Here is a 9,101-nt window from a genome sequence, read left to right as displayed (position 1 = left end):
TCACTCCAACTAATTCCCATGTACCTTCAAGCTCATTTCCTCCACCCCCTACTGCAGCTATTCAGAAGCTTCAAAAGCTTTTGCACTGACAAATTCCTCTTCCCAGAAGGTTTTCCCCAAGGATATTCACTCTCAGAACTCCATCTGTCTTTTCCTTCTACCCTCCCATCCTTCGGGTTTTGCTTCTAAAATTTTCCCCTTGACCCTTCCATGGTCAAATTATATACAATTGCATATCATCCCCTAACTTTACTAATCTGATTTTTTTTTTTTTGCTTAGTATTTATTGAAGTAGAGCCTAAAATATTAGCATTTGTGGGTTCTTCTGCCCAGGGCCCGTATGTGCTTAAAAATATTAGAAATAGAAAACAGGCAAACTAGGAAGTGGCACAGTTCATAAAACATTGAATCCTCAAGCATAAGGTCAGTTCCCACAGCCCATGTGTCAGTGATGCTCTGGTCCTCTTGGTCCTCTTTCATTCTCTTTCTCAGTCATGGAGGGAAGGACCTAAACTGTGACTGAGGATATTTTACAGACACCTACCATGGGGAGATGAGAACTTATCTATCTGTGTATCAACAACCATACTGTAAACTGTGAACACCCAATTATAAAATTATACTATGAACTGTTAACACACAATTATAAAAAATAAAATAAAATACAAGTAAGAGTCTTCCGGGTTTAAGAAAAAAACAAATGGGAAAATTGGCATTACACAATGTGGAGGCAGGGATAGTCCAGATAGCAAATCTGCCACACCTGGTGTCCTTCCTTGTCTACCCCCCTTAAAAAATTTTTCTAGTGCCTGATCTTTTCAGTCAGTCTACCTCAAGTCCCCATGCAAATGACTTCTCATTGTTTTCCCTACATTGAATTGGCAATGGAAGCTTCATTTTCTGCCCTGGGGGCTTGGTGGTGATGGGGGGAGGGGGTGGGGGGGGTTGGAGAGGCAGAGGTTCTTTAGACTTTTTCTTGCAAGTGTTTATTTCCAAACCTGTTGACTGAGGAGAGAGGAGATTGTATCTTGCTCATTGATGTTATTACTTACTTGCTTATCTGGTTTGTGGTCTGCTTCCCTTCCTGGAATGTGACTACCATGATGGTGGCTTTCTCCTGTTGGTTGTTTGGTGTGATTTGTTTCTTGAATACATGAATGAATAAATGCTAAAGCCCGAATTAATATTCACAGCAATAAGTAATAATGATATCAATGGAAAAAAATTGTGATGTGCACTGCCAAAGCTACAACTTACAGTTATTTTGTTTGTTGAGTTGCTTACCTTTACTTTGGTACTCTTTCCAGTGAGGATAAATAAAAGATACATGTTAAAAGTGTCGGGTAGCGCAGTGGGTTAAGTGCACATGCACAAAGCGCAAGGACCAGCATAAGGATCCCGGTTCCAGCCCCCGGCTCCCCACCTGCGGGGTGGGGGGGTGTTGTAAGCGGTGAAGCAGGTTTGCAGGTGTATTGTCTTTCTCTTACCCTGTCTGTCTTCCTCTCCTCTCTCCATTTCTCTCTATCTTACCCAACAACAAGATCAATAAAAATAATAATAACAACCACAACAACGATACAAAAAAAAATCCGTCATACAGGAGTCTCTCTTTTTTTTTTATTATTTATTTTCCCTTTTGTTGCCCTTGTTGTTTTATTGCTGTTGTAGTTATTATTGTTGTTGTTGATGTCTTCATTGTTAGATAGGTCAGAGAGAAATGGAGAGGAGGGGAAGACAGATGGGGAGAGAAAGAGAGACACCTGCAGACCTGCTTCAATGCTTTCGAAGAGACTCCCCTGCAGGTGGGGAGCCGGGGGCTGGAACCCCGAGACTCGAACCCAGATCCTTGAGCCGGTCCTTGCGCTCGCGCCAAGTGCACGTCGCCTACTGCGCTACCGTCAGACCCCCAACATATTTCATTTTATGGTGCTTTACTTTGTACTGAGGGAAGTAAGGTTGTAGCCATTCCCCACCTGGTTAAAGACCCATCACACATAATCCCAACAAAGAATTGAGGAGAAAGCATGATTTTCAAAAATTTTAGTCTTTACTCAGGAAAACTGAGAACATCCACATGCTGTAGTATATGTGGGCCATGAGAGAGGAAGAGAGAAGGAGCAAAAGGGTCATTTATTCATATATTGGCAGAGAGAGAAATCACTCCCACAACACAAGTTCATATAAACTTCTAAGACCTACCCTCACTTCCTTTCTAAGCCATACCTATACCTGCTACCACTCCCATTTCCCCATACAACATCTATTTCCTTCCCCCTTTAACATGGGAAACGTGTGCTGGTGTGGTGCAACAGTGTCTGTGTTCCCCCATGTATTTGATGTTCATATCCTGACCTCGACAACTTTATTGTACTTCACAGATTTTGTCTGTTACAGATTGAAGATTTGTGGCCACCCTTAGTCAAGCAAATCTATCCATGCCATTTTTTTTCTACTAAAACATGTTCACTCTATATCTCTGTCACATTTTGGTAATTCATGCAATATTTTGAATCTATTTATTACTATTATATCTTTTGCATTATGGTGACCTGTGATCAGCTATCTTTGATATTACTGTTGTAACTATTTTAGGGCATAGTGAATCACAGCTACATAAACAGCACTTCTAATTGGTAAATGTTGTTTATGTGTACAATTGCTCCATTGACTAGTCGTTCCTCCATCTTTCTCCTTGTTTGGACCCCTTTATATTCCCTAAGATGCAATAATATTGAAACTAGACCAATGAACAACCCTATGGTGACCTCTAAATGCTCAAGCAAAAGAATTTGTTACACATTCTTCATTTGAAATAAAAAACTAGGAACAGTTTTAGTGACAAAGGCATTAGAAAGGTGAGACCAGCTGAAAGTTAGGATTTTGCACCAAATAGTCTAGTTGGAAATGTCAAGGAGAAGATCTTGAAGTAAAATTAAGAGTGTAATTTCAGTTGGTGTGTGAATTACAAAAAATAAAACAAGGCCAGAAGATAGCTTACTTCGTACACCTCATGCTTTACCATGTGTGAAGCCTTGAGGTCAAGTTCTGGTGTCATATGGGAGTATCACAGTTCCATGGAGGGTGGAGTAGTGCTATGGTATATAGATATGTCATACACACACACACACACACACATGTTTGTGTGTGCGTGTATCCAGTCTAACGTATTTTGTTCTGACAGCCTGAGTAAAACAGGCACTAAATAAAATTAAAAATCAGATAGATACTCTAATGTGGGAAGTAGGGGGTAAGTTCTATAGTTTAAGCAGCTGAACTTCTTACCTTTCTCTTCAGTAATTATTTACTATTACAGTTGCTATACTAGCCCAGGGGTAATTCTATTTACTTTAATATTTTATTTATTGATTTATTCATTCATTCATTTTTTTGAATAGTGACAGAGAAATTAAAATAGAAGGAGGAGATAGAGGAGAGAGAAAAAGAAACACTTGCAACTCTGCTCCACCACTCATGAAGCTTCCCTCCTGTAGATGACAAGGGCCTTGAATCCAGGTCTTTGTGTATGGTAACATGTGGGCTCAACCAAGTGTGCCACCATCTGGTTCCTCTACTTACTATAAAATACATACCCAAGTGAGGAGGTTCTGAGATTATTTGCATCATAATATATAAAAAGCTAAGAAAGAGCTGGGCTATTTGAGCTAGTTTGTACTGATGATTGGATTAAGGGAAAACCAAGGACTACACAGAAACTAGGTAGGTCAATGAAAATCTTGGTTTGCTCTTCCAGCTTTTCCAGTGTCCATCAAAGTCTAATAGTACATGCTAAGCTCCACCAACTACTGAAGATTATGTAAACAGATTCTTCTTCTGGAAATCTGGAGCCAAGGAAGGGCTGCTTGTTCCAGTTTGAGAAGGGCTTACACCACCTACCAGATCACTGCTATGTTCCTGGGCTCATATAAAGAAAATGTCTGTTGTGGGGAAAAGCATGCAAGACTTGAACTCATCACAAAAATAGAGAAACGGGGTTGTTTCCACTCACCCTGTGATGTGCTTATCTTTTCTCCCAAACTAAACTAGGCAGCAGAAAAGAGAGAGAGAGAGAGAGAGAGAGAAAGGGGGGAGCAACTAGTAATTGATAGTGGGCACTTAGAACGACTGAGACATTGGCAAAGAGAAAGGAAATTTTTATTTTCAAGTCATTTTCAAATAATTACAATTTCAGAGACCCTAGTAAGATTTGCCTACTCATTGGTATAAACTATGCACATGCCAACAAATGATCTGGGCAGAGATAGTATGTGTTTGAAGTTTAGTGAGAAGTTGTTGTGTCATTCCCATATACTCATAATTTTTGTTATCTTGTTTTCTATCTTGCTTATTAAAATCTTGTAGTAGTCCCAACATATATAGCTGAATCCATCCACCTTTGATATTTCTCCCCCCCACCCAGGGTTATTGCCAGGGCTGGGTGCCTGCACCATGAATCCACTGCTCCTGGAGAACATTTTTTTCCTTTTGTTGCCCTTGCTGTTCCATCATTGTTGTGATTATTATTGTTGTTGTTATTGCTGTCATTGGATAGGACAGAGAGAAATTGAGAGAGGAGGGAAAGACAGAGGGGGGAGAGAAAGACAGACACCTGCAGAACTGCTTCACCACCTGTGAAGTGACTCCCCCGCAGGTGGGGAGCTGAGGGCTCAAACCAGGATCCTTACACTGGTCCTTGGGCTTTGAGCCATGTGCGTTTAATCCTCTGTGCTACCCATCTTTGATATTTCTATAGCACTTTTAATAGTTATTACTTTTTCTTTCTGGACAACAGTTCTTAGTCTTTAATGCACCCTTGATTTGGAAGAATGGTTGCCCCACCAAGTTGTGTGCCATCCTGATAAAAGGAAAGGGGGAAGGGAAGGCCAGTGCTTGCTTCCTCCATCCCAAAAGTCCATCATACATTAGCTCAACAAAGAATTGAGGAGAGAGCGTGATTTTCAGGTACTTTAAACTTTATTGAAAACAAAACATGTTAGGGCATGAGAAGGAAGAGAGAGAGAGAGAGCTAGAGAGAGAGAGAGAGAGAGCAAGGGACTGACTTACATTGTGATTACAATCAGGGCCAAAGAGTGGATCTCGCTCAGACTCCCAGTTTTAAACCCAGAGCCCCGCCTACACCTTCTAGGCCACATCTAAAACTATTCCTATTTCTGGATGGTACCTTTTCCTTCAGCTATGCTACTCTCACAATACATCATTATGCTTCTCTCCTTTCCAAAAAGGCTTGCTCAGGCAGTGGAAGGGGAAGAAGAGAGGTGTCCTTACAGCTCAGCTGGCAGCAACTACCAGTTATATTTGTATATTTGAAACTCAGTCCAATTATGCCTGTTTTTCATGGCTCCTAAATGCATTCTCATGTAACACCAGGATAGTAGGCCTGTTGTGAGTGGATCAACTTATGTGCATCATCAGATTTTCCATAAAAATGCATGCCTATGGTGATTTCCATAAGGAAAAGGTAGATTTCAAAGAATTAAAATATCTTTGTTCTGTTAACAAAATATACCAAGTAGCAAATTACTTCCCAGCTCTGAGCATCTCTCAGGTAAATGATACATGTGAAAAAAGTAAACATATTGGGAGTCCGATGGTAGCTCAGAGGTTAAGCACCCGTGGCACCAAGCACAAGGACTGGCCTAAGGATCCCCGTTCGAGCCCCCGGTTCCCCACCTGCAGGGGAGTCACTTCACAAGTGGTGAAGCAGGTCTGCAGGTGTCTATCTTTCTCTTCCCCTCTCTGTCTCCCCTCCTCTTTTGATTTCTCTCTGTCCAACAACAATGACAGCAACAACAATAATGATTACCACAACAATGATAAAGCAACAAGGGCAACAAAAAGCAAAAAATGACCTCCAGGAGCAGTGTCCCAGTAATAACCCTGGAGGAAAAAAAAAAAGTAAATAAAGTGTGAGGTTTCAGGATATATTTTTAATGGGAAGAAAAACAAAGAAAAGCATTTCGATACCCCAGAAAGGAAAAGAAGGACAAGAGATAGATCACTGGGTAGGGTGCCTGCATTATTATGTGCATGACCCAGGTTTGAGCCCTGGCACAATATGGGAGGCAATATGAAATAGAGGTCATTCCCCCAACCCATCCACTCCTCATTCTTTTCTATCTGAATGAAAAAGTGATCCAAGGCAGTAACAGGTGAATTGTTCTTCAGGGCCATCATTTTGTTCATAATTAGTACTAGGTTTAGATTTGAAACTCCCCAAGTGTATCTTGCTCATTTATATGTTTCCAGAAGCTCATGTAAAGTATCTGATTATATCACAATCAAAATTTAGAATACATTATACAAAAACAAAACAATAGTAATTGGAAATACCTGAGACTATTAAATAAAGTCATATTTTGCTTTCTTCTGGCTGGCAATGCACAGGAGGTCTGGAATAGAATAAAGCAGCATACAAAGGTTTTATGGAGTTTATTGGAATGAGCAAGTTAAGAAATAGTCACCAAAAGAGGGATGCTAAAAGCACTTTGTGTTTTTTCCCTTGTTCTACTCAGTCTTATCCAACTAGTCTATCCTGCAACTAGGGACTTTGCAATATAGTTATTGTCTAGTTTTTCTCCATTTCATTTTCCCCTAAATATATTATCTATTCATTTATTTACTTTGGATAAGGATAGAGAGAAATCTAGAGGGGAAGGAGAGATAGAAGACACACACACACACACACACACACACACACACACACACGAGTATGCAGCATTGCTTCACCACTTGTAAAACTTCCCCCCTGCATGTGGGGGCTGGGGGCTTGAACCAGTGTTCTTGTGCACTGTAATTTTTGCACTCAACCATGTGTGCCATCACCCAGCCCATTTTCTCCATTTCTTTTGTATTCATCAAACATCCAGTTTGGGAAATAACACAGTGAGTCTTGATCAAATTAAACTCCTCCTTAATTTCACAAGTCTATCTAGTATTTCAAATGAGAGATTTCAGCTCACTGAACACATTCTAACATATTTGTGCCTGATAGTAATGAGAAGGATGTAGTCAGTAGAGCTCAGACTATCCTTCCTAAAGGACCTCCATTCAATCCAGCACATGGTTTTTGCAGCCATGAATGCAGAATTGAAGAGGAAAATCTAACCAGACCAGACCTCCTGTGCCATCACATACAAAGATATGTCAACCTGATATACCAAGAAGAGAAATTTTGCAGCCAGACAACTATTGTATCACATCTTATGAAAACTTATGTTCTGTCTTAAACCCTAGTATATGAATTAGAAGTAAAAATGATGGTGCTTGCATGGGTTTGAACACCCATGACTTCACTTGGTTTAGCCAACTCCACCATTTAGATATATTGTCTCCCATCCAGGTACTAACCAGGCCCAACCCTGCTTAGCTTCCACAATCAGACAAGAATTGGAGTTGTATAGCTGTGGATATTAGTTACATTTTCTATTTTAAGATTATGCCTCGGAGGTCGGGTGGTAGTGCAGTGGGTTAAGTGCACATGGCACAAAGTACAAGGACTAGGGTAAGGATTCCAGTTGTAGCCTCCCAGCTTCCTACCTGCAAGGGGGGGGGGGATCACTTCACAAGCTGTGAAGCAGGTCTGAAGGTGTTTATCTTTCCTCCTCTCTGTCTTCCCTTCCTCTCTCCATTTCTCTCTGTCCTATCCAACAACAATTACAATAATAATAACGATAAAAAAGATTATGCCTCTGTGCAACTGATCCCTTTCCTTTGCTACTTAATTTATATGCTATCTTTAAAAAGATGATCCCTAATTAACATTTTAAAAAGTAGACACAGAAAAAATGTAGCACCTCCCTGGCTAATCTAGAATTACTTCAGTCAGAATTCAATTCAAAACAGTTATCACCCCCCTGGCTGGTATATTCAGAGTCTCTTATTTTGGAGTTAGACCCAGCTGGGGCTTAAAACTGACTCCAGACATTTAGTAGCATAACCAGATGGTAGGATTCTCTAGGAAGTGATTCTACTGTGGATTTTCTATCCCCAACCAGGTCTTGTAGCATGATGTGCTCTCTCTCTCTCATTCAGCCACCAAAACTGTCAGACTTATTTCTTAACTAACCAGTCTCATTTTTATGCAAAGAGGTGTGTGTGTGTGTGTGTACATACACACCTTGGAATTATATTCCTGTACATGAAAGTAGTACATGCAGTGTTCTTTTATCTCTTACTCATAAGAAGTCTTCCCCTCTCCAAGCACTGCTTTCCTATTTTCAGTTTTGCTTTATTATGAGTCTTATGTGACAAACATTTCAGAAACAATTAAAATCTTTAACAATCATTTCACAGCAGTAACATGGCCTAAGTTTGGATTAAATTAGAAATACCCTGCCAAAGCCAAAAATATCTGCTACTTTCAAAGTAGTGAGGCCAGGACACCTAGGGGCTGCACAAAGACCCAGGTTGAAAGCCTGGTTCCCACATGTAAGGGGGAAGCTTCCCAAGTGGTGAAGCAAAGATGCAAAGTGTGGGGGCTGAGGAAACAGCAAAATGGTTATGCAAAAGACTTTCATGCCTGAGGATCTGAGATCCTAGGTTTAGTCCCCAGAACCACCATAAACCAGAGCTGACCAGTGCTCTAGTCTTTCTCCCTCTTTCTGTCCTCCTCCACTAAAATAAAATAAACCATTAAAAAAAAAAGATGCTAAGTGTCCTCCTTCCCCTTTCTATCTTCCTCTTCCCTCTCAGTTTTACTGTCTGTATCCTATATAAATAAATATAAGTAAAAAATTACACACACACACACTAGCTTCTTCATAAAATGAGTATTTGACTTTGGTTTTAATTTTTATTCTTGGCCAATCAATATTTTCCCATTTCTATTCCTTACCATGCCTCATTCCACTTATTCTGTGAGCTTTCAAAATTTATACACTAAACTTTCTTCTACTTGAGTTAAGCCAGGTTCGTTGATAATAATAAAAAATGTCCCCCAATGCATCTCCGTCTTTCCTTTTATTTCTTATTCCTGTCCTAAAATTGTCACTGATTAGTCAGAGATTACATAGCAATGATTCAAATGCCATTTCTCAGATAGATTTTCCAGATAAGTAAATTGGGACTAAGGGAGTGAGGAAAAG

The sequence above is a fragment of the Erinaceus europaeus genome, chromosome 4 (assembly GCF_950295315.1).
Source record: "Erinaceus europaeus chromosome 4, mEriEur2.1, whole genome shotgun sequence".
In the NCBI taxonomy this organism is placed as follows: Eukaryota; Metazoa; Chordata; class Mammalia; order Eulipotyphla; family Erinaceidae; genus Erinaceus; species Erinaceus europaeus.
Note: the sequence above shows the minus strand (reverse complement) of the source record.